Source organism: Chlorocebus sabaeus, chromosome 1 (genome assembly GCF_047675955.1).
Source record: "Chlorocebus sabaeus isolate Y175 chromosome 1, mChlSab1.0.hap1, whole genome shotgun sequence".
Classification (NCBI taxonomy): Eukaryota; Metazoa; Chordata; class Mammalia; order Primates; family Cercopithecidae; genus Chlorocebus; species Chlorocebus sabaeus.
Window position 1 is genome coordinate 84,474,190 of NC_132904.1, and position 16,835 is coordinate 84,491,024.

Below are 16,835 nucleotides of genomic sequence, written 5' to 3' on the forward strand. Positions count from 1 at the left end.
AGAAACTAGGTGAGTTTTAAGGATCATCTAAAGAACAGAGTTTCTGGACATCAGAATGACCCTTTTCATTAGAAATATATTTAAACTATGAATTGGAAACATTTTTCTGGCTACAAAATTCTTCTCATCCCAGTGAATAGGCCGCCCAGTAGTTCAAATGAATTACACCAAGAGTTTGAAATGTACATTATGTGTATCAAGAATTTGAAATGTGTTGTAGAATACTATAGCCAGGCCACTAGGAATCAGGAGTAAATAGAAAGAATACAGGTCTTGCCCTCCTGGAGCTTTGAATGTAGGTGATCAAATATCTTTTCATTTTCATAACTTTTATAAGACAATAATGCATTTAGTTTCTCTTTTGTTTTTTCTCCTCCCACAGCCCTGTGTACACAGCTGAATGAAACCCTGCATCACGTGATATAGTATTTGTTTGCCTGCCTATTTACCTTACTTGAGCCTTTTAACGATAAGAGGCATAATTTATACATCTTTTATCCCTGGAACCTAGCACAATACATGTTCAATGTCTCTTTGATGAAGAATGTGTGAGTGAAGGAAAAGCAGTAGAAATGGGCATGGAAGAGATGCTCAAACTGCCATGAGCAGTCTGACAGCCCTATTAGGTACTAATCTGGAAATTAAAAGACTCAAGTTCTGGTCCAAGCTCACTCACCAAGGAGGTAGCAGAATCTTTGCCATAACTTAGCAACATCTTGAATGTTACTTTTCTATTTCCTTGGTATTACTCCCTATACACTTCTAACTAATTACTGAGTCCTAAAAATTTTGCTTGAAAAGTATAGGTCCTCTCAATCTCTACTATCATGATGTTATTTACAGGGCAGTCCATCTTTCTCCTGGCTATTTGTAATAGTTGCATAACTGGACTTCCTTTCCATCTCCTTCAGATTCATCCTCCACAATGATGCTAGTGTAATCTAATTAAAATGCAAATCCAACATGTCATTCTCCTGGTCAAAGCTTTTCAGGGATTGTGGTTACTAGCAGGATGTAGGCAGAGCATGGCAAATCAAGCTCTAGCTGACTAGGCCTTCTCTACTTGAGTTCCGACTACTCTCACTCCCCACTGCAATCTCTACTCATCCTAAACACCCGAGGAACTGATTTTTGACTTCTTATATTGTCTAATGACATGATATATCCCCATTTCTTTGGTTAGCTCAATCCTATCCATTCTTTAAGATTCAGCTCAGGTACCATTTCTTTCAAGAAAGTCTTGTGTATTCTCTTAACTAGGATTAGCCCAATATTTCTCATTTTTAATGAGTATTATATAGCTCTTATTTAAAGTATTATTGGAATTGTTAGACCTTATTCATTATTAAAATTACCATATTACCTTATTCATATTTTTGAAATTGCCTGTTTGTGTACTTGATCATCCTGGTAGACTATACACTTTACAGATGTTAGAGACCCTGGTATAATGGTAAACTTACAACACAAGACAAACATACAACATTTAGTATGTTGCTCCATAGATACTCCATGTATAAATTGTTTCCACGATATTGATGGTAATATTAGTGGCTTAGTTATAGCTAACGCTTAGATGCTGGGATGCTTTCTCTTCATCTTTTATTGGTATTTTTCTCTCACCAAAGACCAGTTCTCTCATAAGGCAGGAAATATCACGCTGGCAGCTTCCAAACCTTGTAACTCAGAGTTTTAGTTATCAAAGATGACTGGTGTTATTTTTTCCAAATTTTGTGTGTGTGCATGTGTGTGTATATATATCTATACACACACATATATATTTTACACATATATATACCTATATATTTTACATATATATAGATACATATATATTTTTTTACATAGATATTTGGCTGAGCTTAGGTCAAGAGCCCACTGCTCGACCAATCAACTATGGTCAGGAGGAAGGAAGATACTTTGTTTTCTTTATTTTTCCCTTTTAAAAAGTTGTAGCAAAAAACCAAAACATCAAATTTACCATTTTAACCATTTTTAAGCGTATGGTTCTGTAGTGTCAAGTATATTTGCATTGTTGTGCAATAGAGCTCTAAAACTTTTTTATCTAATAAAACTGAAGCTATATATCCACTAAAAACAAATTTTTCCAATCCTCTTCCTCTCGTAGTTTCACCACCTCTAGCCACCAAATTTCTACTTATTTTCTCTATGATTTTGGCTACTTTAGCTACTTTGCATGAGTGGAATCATTCAGTATTTGTCCTTTCGTGACCAGTTTATTTGCTTAGAAGAACTTTGGGGTAGTATATGAAATCAAGAAGTGTGAGGTCTCCAACTTGTTCTTTTTTTTTTTTTTCAGGGTTGTTTTGGCTATTCAGTGGTCCCTTGAGATTCCATATGAATCTTAGGTTTTTTTTTTTTTTTTTTTTTGCTATTTGTGAAAATAAAATGCCTTTGGGATTTTGATAGGGACTGCATTGAACCTGCATATCCCTTTGGGTATTAAGGACATTTTAACAACATTGAGCCTTCCAATCCATAAACATGGAATGTTTTACCATTTATTTCTATCTTATTTGATTTCTTTCAGCAACATTTTGTAGTTGTCAATGTATAAATCTTTCATTTCTTTAGTTAGATTCATTCCTAAGTATTTTATCCTTTTTGATGCTATCATAAATGGGATTGTTTTCTTTAGGAGGTAGAATTTTGATAATAGGACGGCCCCAGAACTAAATAAGAGGGCCAATCAGTAATTGAGAGGCAAGGTATGAAGGAGAAATAAATAATTCTACAGGGAAAGGATATGCTATTCCCCAGTGTAAAGGAGTTTTGTTAGACAGCCAGAAGCAATATATATTTACTATAGTAGTCTTTTTAAGGATAATGATGATTGATGATGATAATCATGTTAATAATATATCATATGCTACAAATTCCCTGGGAGCAGTTCCAACATACTTTGGACTAATGGCAAAAATATTACACTAAGTGTGCTTCCTTTTAAAGAGATCATTTTGAGATAGTTGTATTAAAATCATCTGAACATATATAATCCTCTGTGTTATTAAAAAACACATTTGGCATTTTATAGTCTTAACTGATAGTGATGATATTCATTCCAAAATTTGAGACAATAGAATTGAAATAACATCAAGTATGCCTATAGGTGTGTGGGACACAGGCTGAGTGCCTTATGTATGAAATAATATGTACGCATTTTATATATATATATATATATAAAATTACACACACACATATATATATTTTATACATATATATATAAAACTTACCATAACATCTCTGTGACATGAGATGATAATATAGGCAAAATGTATAGTATAGTGGGGGAACTAGAACTACAGATATATTGAATTTCTTTTCATTGGGAAGAAAAAAGGATTAAGTAGCTCTGATTACAAATGAGACTCCTGGAACAGCTACAAGCTGTCAAAGTATTAAGTCATTTCAGTTTCTGTAAAAGAAATGTGCTGCTGTTCAGGACCCTCTGGCCCCATTTTGTAGGGTTGATGGAGTTCAACTGAAATGCTTACTTGCAGATCAGCTTGAATTTGTTTAACAGGAAGAAGAAAAGCACCCCCAGGTGTAAAATGAGGGTGAATTGCTCTAGTGGGGCTCTGGAAAGAAAGCCGCTTGTCTGGCTTATGACAGTGTTTGCTGAGTTGAATGCCATTAAACATTCTTGCCCATATCATATGTGAGTCAAACACAGAACAGATGAGGAGGAAAATAAACACTTAAAATAGCTTTTCTCTTGGTGTCAAATACAGTACATAAATTGGAAAATGAACAGAAGTTGTAGGAATACAGGATTGAGATCCTTGTGTTGGGTACTGAGGGAGGGCAATTTGGCTCACTAACAGCCAGGCTCCTTCAGGCTTTGTTTTGGAGAGCAAGAGAAGAAAGAATAGCAGAGTACTGAAATTTGTTTCATTTCAAGCATGGGATGGGCAACTTAACTAAGTATTTTAATTTAGTTCTCTTATCTTCCCAACTAAGTATTATTAGCCTCATTTCACAGATGAGCAACTAAGGCAAGTTTACAGTTAATTAAGCTAGACAATGGAGAGTCTCTTTGGCTCCAAAGATTACACTACTTCCACTGCACTGGCTGCTTTAAGAGGAAGAGAGTCTGCACTGTCTCTGCTTGGGATATGTTTACAATTCCATGCCAATAAGTAAGCAAAATTTGAAAGTCCGCTTTGTGCTGTCCACCGAGCCACAAAAAAATGAGACACAGGTTATGTCTCATTGACATAGTTAATGTAGCTGAGAAGATAGACATATTATTCTAAATGCAAAGCTGACAGTGATGAGTGCTATAAATGAGGGTAGAAACCAAGTCTTCAAAAGGAACATTTCCTGAAACTATTTCTTCACATATACTTGTGCCTTTGTACATGTTATTTTCTTCCCCTATTTCTTCTAAATTATTTAAGCCTGCTTATTATTCCGTATCAGTTAGTAATTCAGATGCCCTTTAAAAATGTTACTTATTTGGATAGATGTCATGTAATCAAAACTGTATCAGGTACTGACGAAGATACAGCAATGTATAAGAGTGAACCCTACTCATTAGCAACGTAAAAGGGAATGATGACAGAGCTGAATTAAAATCTTTCAGCTGTCCAGCAGCTGTCTGACCATAGCCAAGTCACAAGCCCCCAACCTTCCATTTCCACTCATACATTTAGAAGGAGACCATGCCAAGGGGCCATTCAGTCCTTCCCCAGCCATCTGTGGTAAGAATCTCTCACATTCTAGACAGCAAGATGTCTGTACCAAAAGTGATACATTATAGGGAGCTGACCCATCCAATTTGAAATCTGGAGAGACTGTGCTTGCTGGAATCTAGGGCAACACATCTAGGAGAAAGAAAACTGTTTCGAATTTGGGTGCAGACACATCACAACAAATACATTGCTCTCTGCTGAGATTTATGACAGAAAAGTCAGAAACTACAACATTAATTTCAAAACACGGCTGCTGAAAATTTTCCAAAGGAACCGTCTCCTGTAGTTGTTGAACTAGGGAGCAGAAAAAAGAAGCAGAGAATTGGTTGTCTTTTAGACCAATATTTCCAGACAGAGGAAAACAGAGAAGGCTTCTCTGCGTCAGACATGGGTTCAGGTCCCGAATGTGCTTGTTGTGCAAGTTACTAATCCTATTGACCCCCAATTTCCTCCTTTGTAATCCTGGATGGTCTTCCCTGTGATGAGTTTCTTTGTGAATATTCCAGGGCCTCATATGTGTTAAGTATGTAGAAAGGAGCCCAGCACATATTAGGCACTCGAAAGAGCTGGTATCTTCCTCCACCCTGCATTCAGGTTAGTTTTATCCTGCTCTAATTTCTTCAGGCACTGGAGTGTCTCATTAATAGTTTACTTGTTTGTAGAAAGATTCCTTATACATTTTTTACTAAAGCCAATCTTACTGATCTTTTTGCCTTTTAAGTATAGACATCTGAGGAACTCTATAGCTTAGAAGTCTATATTTTTTCTCATTAATTGGGAAGTTAGCTATTTTTAAAGTGAATAGAATAAAAACATGTGAACATGCATTTAAAATAATTCTTCAGATTTAACCCCCGCCCAACAAACCAATATTAACCATAAATGAAAATCTGCATCCTTCTTGGTAACCTCTCCTATATGTCTAAAATGATGAGTCAGCCAATATGTTTACAGATTTGGTGCCAAAGTCCTACCTGCTGATACTTTTCTTAACATTCCCATTTGAAAAATTATAAATATTTTACTTTTGTAGGTTTTGCAAACACTGGTATTTTTATGCCTCCAGCAATCCCTAGCTTCTAAATATTTTATCTTGGGTAGCATGCGGTATGTGAAGTTCTGCTACCATATTTCCCAGATCTTAAAAACCTAAAGGCCTTGAAGTTAATGTTGAATAGTGTTAAGAGGGTTATTTTTAAATTTCTTTTGTAGATTTGTTGTTGTTCCTTTTTAATAAAACTGAAAAGCAACAGAAATGTTTGTAAATGGAAGAATTTCCCCCAAAATTTCTAGAGCAGATACACATATTTGCCTAAATTTTGCTTGGATTTAAAAAATACCAGCCCATATGAAATTGTTTTTAAGAACTGAGAAAGAAAGAATGGCTTTAGAATCCATTTAAAGGCAAAATCACCATTATAGGATAAATGAGATGAATAGTTTCCTCTTCCATTTTTAATGCTCAATGTACTTTTCAGCTCTAGGATAAAATAGCTTTTCTTACTTTCTGAGACAAAGACAGGCATGTGGAATAGCCAGAACACTAGAACTGAGCTAGAGACTAACCACAGGAGAAGGAGCAGATGGGCTTAAGCAAAGACATGACTCAGAATCCTTGTCATCATATAATTATAGGCAGCTATCATAAATCTGTAAGAATCTGTAAGGATGGGCTCTATAAATATCTATTTTTCATCTCAACATTGGAAGTCTTTACCTTATTTAATGGATCTATGTTATATTTCCCAAAAATAAAAAGAGAAATATTCCAACTATTCGGGTGAATAAGCTAATCACCTCCAAAAGTTGCCTACTCGGCATATCATAGGGACAGTAAAAATTGCAACATGATAAAATGGATACCTGACCTTCACCAGAGAAAGTCATTATTAGGCAGCATGATCTCCAGTCTCTGTTCTTCAAAGGCTTTACTCTTCTATCATTCCCCAAATGTAACATGTCCCTACCAACCACAGAGCATGTGTAAAACCTTTCCCTCACCCTCTGCGCTCTACTTTTTCCCTTGTATGCTGTAGCCTTCCCCAGATCCCAGACCAATCATCTCCTCAGAGCCACTTTCCATGAATCTTCTCAATATATATGAAATCACTCACAGAGTGTAAATCTCAGATGCCATTTCACATTTGCTTTTGCTTTTTAAAATTAATGTCTGCTCCCCTTCTAGACTGTGGATTCCACAACAGCGGAGCATGTCTGCTTTTGTTCATCATTGTATTCTCAGTGTCGAGCCTAACATCTGGCACATACTAGGTGCTTAATAAACATGTGTTGAAGGACTACATGAATGAATACAATATTGTGCATTATTTCTAGGGTTCTAAAAATGAACATTGTCAGAATCTCAATGCTTCTCACTAGTTCCCAACTATGCTTTCAGGTTTTTAAAGGTCCCTTGTCATACTTCTAGTTACTGTAATCCACCACAGCAAGAGTGTAACTAAGACAACATAACAGAAACAGGTGCCAAAATGTGTCCATAAGACAAACTAGGATTTCCTCATGCAGGAAGGACCAAGATGCCTGCTATCACACTTTTAGAGCTTCATTGCTTTCTGTTAAGGTATTTTGTCTTCTGACAGCCTGTTAAGCAAATACTCTCAGGAGTAGTGCCATTGTCACCAACACTTAGGCAGGACTTTTGTTACTGGTGCACAATTGCTAATAGTAGACTTCCTATAGAGACAGATAATAATTAGAGCCCTCAACAGTGGAATGGGCTGCCTAAGGAAACAATAAAATGTCCATTACTGTGGATATTCAAGTAAAGCTTGGTGTCTACTTATGAAGAATGCAGTCCAGAGGATTACTGCACTGGGTGCAAGACAGAAGGTGTGGCTTCCAAGATTCTTTCTGCCTATAAGATGCTATGAGCTACTGCTCAGTTTCTAATGAACTGGAAGGAAATGCCTTTCAACTGCAGATGAAAGGCACAGGGGAAATGGGGAAATGGCACTGTCTGGTACTAGTCTGAAAAATGTCATTTATTAGCTAAGTGATTTTGGCAAAAAGTTAACTCCTCTAAGCTGTTTTTATTTCTTTATAATGGCTATTTGAAGGGTTTTGGAACAATGAAAGGAGAGAGAAGCTGTACTTTTTAAACATAAACTCTGCAGTGCTAAGCACATTTTTTGGCCACTATTATATCAAGAAAAGCTCCTTTTATCTTAATTGCTAAGTAGTTCCCACAGTTGGGAAGAGACTTTCTAGACAAAAAGCATCAGGGAAGGGGCACCGTTATTCCTCTCTACCCCAATGTCCTAAAGGTAGAAATATGATTAAATTTTCCAGGGAACTTAGATCCCTCTATAAGCTCAGGAATGGCATCTGTCTTGGGACACCAGAGCATATAATCTCTCTACCCTATGCTTTTATGGGCTAAAAAAATAAACAGTTTTTTGGGTGTAAATAAGATACAACTGCCAAAAGTCATGGAATTACCTGGATGGTTTGTTCAGGCTTTCTTCTTATAGAAACAGTGATTATTTGAAAACGTGCCAAAGCAAAACTGTCTTACCCTTGGAAAATCTTATTTGCTTTACCTCTGCAACAGGCAGTCAGCTTGTCTCTCTACTCCTTCCATCTTTTTTCCCCATAGTCATTCCATCATTCATTCATTCAACAAATATTTACTGACTCATCTCTGAATGAGACACTGATGGGCATGTTGGAGATATGATGAAAAACTGAAGTGGTCCCTACATCATGGAGCTTACATCATATGTAGAAAGATATGTAACAATAAGAAACTCTTTAAAAAGTTGAAATATGCAAGTGAGTAAAATATGAAGGAGGAGTATACAGGAGATTGACACTACATAATAGAATAATTTATCTTGTCAGGAAGATCAGAGATGGCCTAACTAAAGATAAGAAAACTGAGCCAAGATCTGAGAGAAAAACTAAGTTGAGAGTATCAACTAACAAACACTCCCATAGTATAGAAATCAACAGAGATGAGGTGAAACTCCATAGGCTTTCCAATACCTCTCAGGTGGGTAGGGAAGTGAATTGTAAGAACATTTATTGTTTAGTGAGATCATAATGTATAAAATCCATAAATTTGTGCAAAAAGCAGATGCAACAAATTAACAAACTATTTGGCAAGCAAATGTCTGAAGATAGCACTGTTTCTTCTTTAAATACTTATATTCACCAGCGAGACACTTGTTCCCAAGTTTACCTCCTGACATACCAACTAGAACTCAATGTTCCAAATATTAATATAATGTGCATCTCTCCTTACGTCCTCAGACCCTCTGTCACAGAAAGAAAGGTAAGACAGATGGATGGACAGAAGGAAGGAAGGAAGGAAGGAAGGAAGGAAGGAAGGAAGGAAGGAAGGAAGGAAGGAAGGAAGGAAGGAAGGAAGGGAGGAAGGAAGGAAGGAAGGAAAAAGGGAGAGAGAGAGGTAGGGAAGAAGGAAAAGGGAGGGATGGAAGAAGGTGGAGGGAGGAATTAAGTGAGAGGAAAGGAAGACAAAAAGATAAGAAATAAAGCAAAAAAGAGAATGAAATGAAGGAAGGAAAGGAAGGAAGCAAGGAAGAAAGGATGGAAACAAAGGCACCTAGTGTTTCCTTTTCTCATGCCTTCATCATCTTTTCTCATACATGTTTTATTCTTGTTTTTTAATATATGTTTGTTCCAATCCAAAGTCTTTCAGCTATGCTATCTGGAACTCTCAAATTCCATTTTTAACTCCTCAAACTTTATGCAGAAATTTTCTCCAACTAAATTTACCTCCAACTAAACCATCACATTTTTGGGAGGGACCCAGTTCTGCTTTCTGTGGCTGCACATTGGAATCAACGGAAGTGATGTTAAAATTATAGATACGAGTTGTCCTGGTGTATGCCTCCTTTATAAACATTTATTAAATGCTTCCCAAGCGATAAATGGGCATTGAGGGTTGAAAAATCCCTGCAGACTGGTTCCAGAGCAAGGCTTTTATCTTATGTATCTTTGTTTCCCTTATCCTTACATAGGGCAGCTATATAATATGATATCAATAATGGACTGAATTAAACTACATGTCAAACCTATTTTATTCACTGACTCCATAAAAAAATCATATGACTCTCATTTTCTTTTCCAGAATTGTTTTGGAGAACTTGGAACTCAACATTCCATAAAGTAAGTGTAGTCTTTTTTCTAAAGAATTTTATCCTCCTTTCACTAGTGTCATTCAAATTTTATCACCAATAGCTCTATAAACATCAGCCTGAAAGCACATGGAAGCATATTTTCTAAGGCTGCTAAAGCATTCATTCTCAACCCCAACTGAACAGTAGATATGTTGCCTTGCAAAGTGGTTAATAAACCGGGCATAGAAGGTCAAGGATTCTAAGCCAGGAGCAAATCCTACACCATGCAACTTAAACAGTACATTATTCCAGGATAATGCAATCACTGGAGCTGTACTTACACGACAAATCTTAAAAGTGTCATTCCATTATAAAAAGGACTTTGAGAACATAAGTAATCCTAGTCCATCAGGAAAGTCCTTCATTCAACTCATGGTCCAATCAAAACTGCCTTAATGTTATAGACTTTGGTATGGCCTATGTAGCATCTAGAATTAATTGCTACATTGAATTTATTACTGTTTGGCTGACTTTTTTTTTTAACTCAAGACATGCTGATAACTTTTATGCTAATGAAGGAGAAGGCAAAACAAAAGCATGATGGAAAGTATAAAGATTGGACTGCAGAAGATATGTGAATACTTTGATTATCCTGTTTGATATTGCCTTATTTTTGGGAGAAGAAAAGGATGAATGTTAATAAGTCCATCTTACAGAGAAAGAAATGAAGGGTCAGAAAAAAGCTCATGTGGCTAGTAAGTGGTGGAGTGAAACCCAAATGCCAATATATAGCTAATATTCCAGAGAAAGGAAAATTTCTATAACAAGGCCACCAAACTTTTAGCGTATTAAGTAAGGCACTGCTATATTTTCTAGAAATTATCCTTTTGCAAATACTTTTCATTTCATATAGGTATCTAATTATTGTATCTGTAATAGTTGAAAAGACTCAACTGTCTCCCACTGAATTGTTTTGGTGCCAAAGTAGAAATAGATCAACTGTATATGGGTGGTCGACTCTCTTTTTTGATATATTGATTTTTTGTTCTTATTTTGTCAATACTGTTTTGATCCTTCCAGGTCATTTGCATTACCACACAAATACATGAAGCTTATTCATTTCTACAAGAAAAGTCTGTTGGGGTTTTGATTAGTATTGTTTTGAATCTAAACATGAGTTTGAGTAGAAGTCACTTATTAATAATACCTGTGTTGAATAATTCTAGATTATGAATGCAGCATATCTTTCCATTTATTTAGATTCTCTTTAAATTCTCTCAGCAATATCTTATTGTTTTCAGTGTACTTGTATCTGTGCATTATTTTGCATATTGTGATGCTTTCAAAATGATATTTTAAAAATGTTATTTTATAACAGCTCACTGACAATATGTATTTATATTTAGATAGATTTGTATGTATATTTTATATATTTTAAATTGATCATATGTATGTATGTGCATATATATAATGCTTGTATCTTATAGTCTTTCCAAATATATTTATTAATTTTGATACAAAGTGTTTGCAAATTGCTTAGACTATTCTATATACATAATCATGTAGTCTGTGAATAAAAATTGTTTTAATCATCCTTTCCTATTGTTATATTTATGTATTCCCATTATTTATTTATTTATTTTTTGCCAATTGCATTAAGTAGAACGTCTAATATGTTTAATGAACATGGTGAGAATACACATTCTTTGCTTTGTTCCCTGGCTTAATAGAAAAGCATTCAGTCTTTCAACATTAAGAAATGATGTTAGCTCAGGCCGGGCGCGGTGGCTCAAGCCTGTAATCCCAGCACTTTGGGAGGCCGAGACGGGCGGATCACGAGGTCAGGAGATCGAGACCATCCTGGCTAACGCGGTGAAACCCCGTCTCTACTAAAAAAAATACAAAAAAACTAGCCGGGTGAGGTGGTGGGCGCCTGTAGTCCCGGCTACTCGGGAGGCTGAGCCAGGAGAATGGCGTAAACCCGGGAGCTTGCAGTGAGCTGAGATCCGGCCACCGCACTCCAGCCTGGGCGACAGAGCCAGACTCCGTCTCAAAAAAAAAAAAAAAGAAAAAGAAAAAAAAAAGAAATGATGTTAGCTCAGTATTTTTGGTAGATGCTTTTTATTAGTTTATGAGTCTACTTTCTACTCCTATTGTTTTGGGAATATTTTTATAAATAAATACACATTTTTTTCTTTTGCATTTTTGAAATGGTTATATAATTTGGTTATTTTATTCACTTGGTAAGTTGAATTATATTGATGGATTTTTTTCAGTAGGAATCAGACTTTCAATATTGGGGAAAACCTGATTTCTTCTTAAGGTACTATCTTTCTATGTATCTTTGCATTTGACTTATTCATGTTTTGTAAAGAATTTCTGAACCTTTACTCTTGAAGGATATTGGTCTCTGGTGAGTTTGTATTGTAAATGCTTTGTTTGGTTTCAGCATTAGGCAATGCAGCCTCATAAAATGAGATAGAAAATATTTCTTCGTCTTGTATTTTCTGAAATATTTTGTGTAAGATTATTTTATTTCTTTCTTAATTGTTTGTTACCATTCTCCAGTGAATCCATCTGGGCCTATACATTTCTTGGTGGGACGTTTATTCATAACTATGAAATCATTTCTTTAGTAGATAAAAGCTCTTTAATTTTTCCATTTTGTTTGGGTTGAATGAAAGAGCTTTTATCCATTTCCCTTAAGTTATTAAGTTTATTAGTATTAAGTTGCATATTAATTTTATTATTTCCATTTTGTTGTTGGTAGCATATAGAATAAAGTACTTTTTATCATTCCTGATACTGGTATTTCATTTTCTTTTTTCTTTGTTTGTCTGGTAGTTTATTATTTCACTAATATTTTCAAAAAATTATCTCTTGGTTATGTGAATTCTATGTATTATTTGTTTTCTATTTATTTTATGGAATTGTGGTTTTAATTTTATTATATCCTTTTTCTTGTTAAAATACTTTTTTAAATTATTGGTTTACAGTTTTAAATTTCAACTCTGATTTTATATTCAGGAGGTACATGTGCAGGTTTGTTATTGGGTATATTGTGTGATGCTGATGTTTGGGGTATAATTGGTCTCATCACCCAGGCACTAAGCATAGTGCCCAACAGGTAGTTTTCAGCCCTTGCTATCCTCTCCCCTTCAGTAGTTCCCAGTTTCTGTTATTGTCATCTTTATGTCTACGAGTACCCAATGTTTAGCAGCCACTTAGAAGCATGTGGTATTTGGTTTTCTATTCCTGCATTAATATGCTTAGGATAATGGCCACCAGCTGCATCTATGTTGCTGCAAAGGACATGATTTTGTTATGTTTAATGGCTGCATTGTATTCTATTGTGTATTTTTACAGCATTTTCTTATCCAGTCCACCACTGATGGGTACCTTGGTTGTTTCCATGTCTTTGCCACTGTGAATAGTACTATGATGAATATATGACTGCATGTATCTCTTTGTGTAAAATGATTTTTTTTAATATCCAGTAATGAGATTCCTGGGTCAAATGATAGTTCTGTTTTAAGTTCTTTGAGAAATCTCCAAACTGCTTTCTACAGTGGGTAAACTAATTTATATTCCCACCAACAGTGTATAAGTGTTCCCTTTTGTCTGCAACATGCCAGCATCTGTTGTTTTTTTGACTTTTTAGTAATAGCCATTCTGACTAGTGTGAAATGGTATCTCACTGTAGATTTGATAAGGTTGTAGCATTTTGATTATGATGTGTATTGGTGTGATTTTCTTTGCGTTTTTACTGCTCAGAGCTTATTACACTTGTCGGGTTTATACAATTATATTTTCCATGAGCTTGAAAACTTTTCACCACTATTTCTTTGCATATTTTTCCACCACCCTGTCCCATCCGTAAGTCTCTTTTGGCCTCTTCTGGGACCCCAATTGTATGTATGTTTTACTACTTGATATCATTTCACAGTTTACTGAAAGTCTCTTCATTTTTTTCTTCCTATTTCAGTTTGCATAGCTTCTATTTTCCCATATTTAAAGTGACTTTTCTGTAGTTTATAATGTACTGAAAAGCCAATTGATGAATTTTTTATTTTAGATATTGTATTTTCAATATAAAAATTTTGTCTTTCTCATAGTTTGTATTTTTCTATTGAAATCCTCTATCTTTTCCCTCCTTATGTTCATTTAGTCCTTTTAAGTCCTTGAACATATTTATAATAGCTATTTTGTGTCTTGGTTAGCTCTTTCCATCATGTTGGTTATTTCTGAATTTCTTTATCTTGATTGACTTTTCTCATAATTATGGGGCATATATTCCTGTGTCTTTGCATGTCTACTCATGTTTTATTTAATCCTAAACATTATAAATGGTGTATTTTCCTCTTATTTAAATAAGATTGGGTTTGATACTTACAGACTTAATTTTCTTGTACTTCAGAATTGTTTATAAGAGTAATTACATTTGGACTAGAGTAGCTTTATTCCTGAGATGTGAGATTTCTGAAGTGTCATTTAATTATCTGAAGTTTCAACAAGGTCTCTCTGTTCTGGTTGGTTGGAACTCAGATTTTTCTAATGGATATGCAAGCTTTGGAATCTTCACTGAGTTCTCAGCAACTTGGTAGGTGTCCTTTGCCCAGCGTTTTCAAGTATCATCCTGTGCATGCATACTTTAATAATCAGCCAAAGACTAAATAGGAGTCTCATGTAGCAAGCAATCTAGGGCTGCTTTTCTTCACAGTTATTGATTCTGTAGTATTCTGACTGCAAATTAGATTCTCTAGTACTCTGACTGCAAATTCTAGTTCCTTACATTATGTCCAAAACATTATGTCCAAACTTTGATTTCTGTCTCCTCAGCTTAGTCAGATACCTGTGTACCTCCTGGTCTTCAGCTCCAAGTGCTATGGGCGCCTCTGAGCTGAAAGCTGAGCAATCATGGCAATCATGAGGTTCAACACATTTGTTATCCTTATCTTGGGGATCATGGTTCTGTTCTGAAAATACATTTTCTTTTCATATACATATTTGTCTAGTTTTATAGTTACTTATAAGAGAATGGCTAGATTATTACCAGCTACTCTAACATGTGAGAATCAGGAGTCCTCTCCCACCCATGAGCACTAAAAATCAAATGAACAAATAAACCTTCAAGAAGACAGTCAATTATTCCCATTTTCACCAATGTGTCAAGTGCTGGCATTGGTCCTTAAGCACCCAAACTTATAACCATTTGATGGAAACTTTTGGATGGAGTAAATGTAGCACTCATTAATTATGTGAATTTTTACAAGTTATTTAATGTTTCTGGGTTTTGTTCTGTCATCGTTAAAATGGAGATAGAAATACTCTGTATAATTGTTGTGAGGCTTAGAAGAGTTCTTAAAAGACACATAACACAGTGTTTGACACAGTATTAAGCACCCTACCAAATATTATTATTCTGAAGGTAAAAGCTAAAATATTTATTACAGTGATGCTTAGAAAGTATTTTCATTATAAAAACAGGGTAAAAATATAATTTAAAAATCCAAGTATCTTTTTTATGCACCAGTTGACATGACTTTATGATTTTTCTTCTTTAGATTGTTGATTACACTGATTTTCAAATGTTGAACCGGGCTTGCATAGTTATGGTGTTAACACTTTTTACATATTGTTAGATTTGACTTACTGATATTTTGTTGAGTATTTTTGCATCTATATTTATAAGAGATATTAATGTGTCATTTTCTGTTTTATTTTTATGGACTTTGTGTGGTTTTGGTAGTGGGTATATTAACTCTATAAAATGAATTGAGAAGTGTTCATTTCTCTTCTATTTTCTGGAAAAGATTGTGTAGAATCGATGTTAGTTCTTGAAACATTTGGCAAAACTCTCCAGTGAAACCATCTGGGCCTGAAGATTTCTTTTTCTGGAGTCTTATGATTGTAAATTCCAGTTCCTTAATATTTACAAAGCTATTCAAATTATTTATTCCATATTAGATGAGTTATAGTAATTTGTGCCTTTCAAAGAATTGGTCCCTTCAATCTGTCAAATTTATATGTGAAAAAGATTCGATACAATTTTATGCACATACCATGATAAAAACGCTCTGTAAACTCCTCAACTTGATAAAGAACATCTAGAAAAAACCCTTCAGCTAATATCATACCTAATAATGAGAAACTAGATACTTTTTCTCTGAAGACTGGAAAAAAGGTAAGGATATCTTCTCTTGCCATTTTATTCAAGTTCATACTGGACATTCTAGCTCTATAATAAGATAAGGAAATAAAATCAATCTGCATACCTTTTATTAGAAAGGAAAAAACAAAACTGTCTTTATTAGCTACTGACATGAATGTATAGCTATGTAGAAAATCCCAAGAATTGAAAAACATCTGCTGGAACTGATAAGTGAATATAGCAAAGTTGAAGGATTCAAAGTTAATATACAATAGTTGATTGCTTTCCTATATGCCAGCAATGTACAATTGCAATTTGAAATTTTAAAAACCATTTATAATTGTGTCAATATAATGAATTACATAAGTATAAGTCTAACAAAGTATGTATAAAATCTGAATGTGGAAAACAACAGAACTCTGATAAAAGAAATTTAAAAATCTAAAAAAAAAAAAAAATCCAAGTAGTACAAGAAATTACACAATAAGCATTATCTACCTATCACCTCAGAGCTCCAATCTTACTTCTGAGAGGTAACATGATCAATTTTCATATGTACTCTTCCAAAATTTTGCCATGGCTGTACAAACCTCAGTTTCTGTAGCTTCTTCATGTTTATGGAAATAGGAGTCTTTTATATACAATTTTCTCTAGCTTGATTTTATTCACCAATTTATATATCTTCAGTTTTGTTCCTTTTTACACCTACTAATACAATTCATCCTTTAATAACTGCATCATATTCATTGGCATAAATGTAACACAATTTATGTTATGTTTATTGAAATATTATAACAACATTTATTGACAGTATTAAGATATTTTCAGATTTTTACTTTTATTAATAAGTCCATAAGAATCATCTTTGTA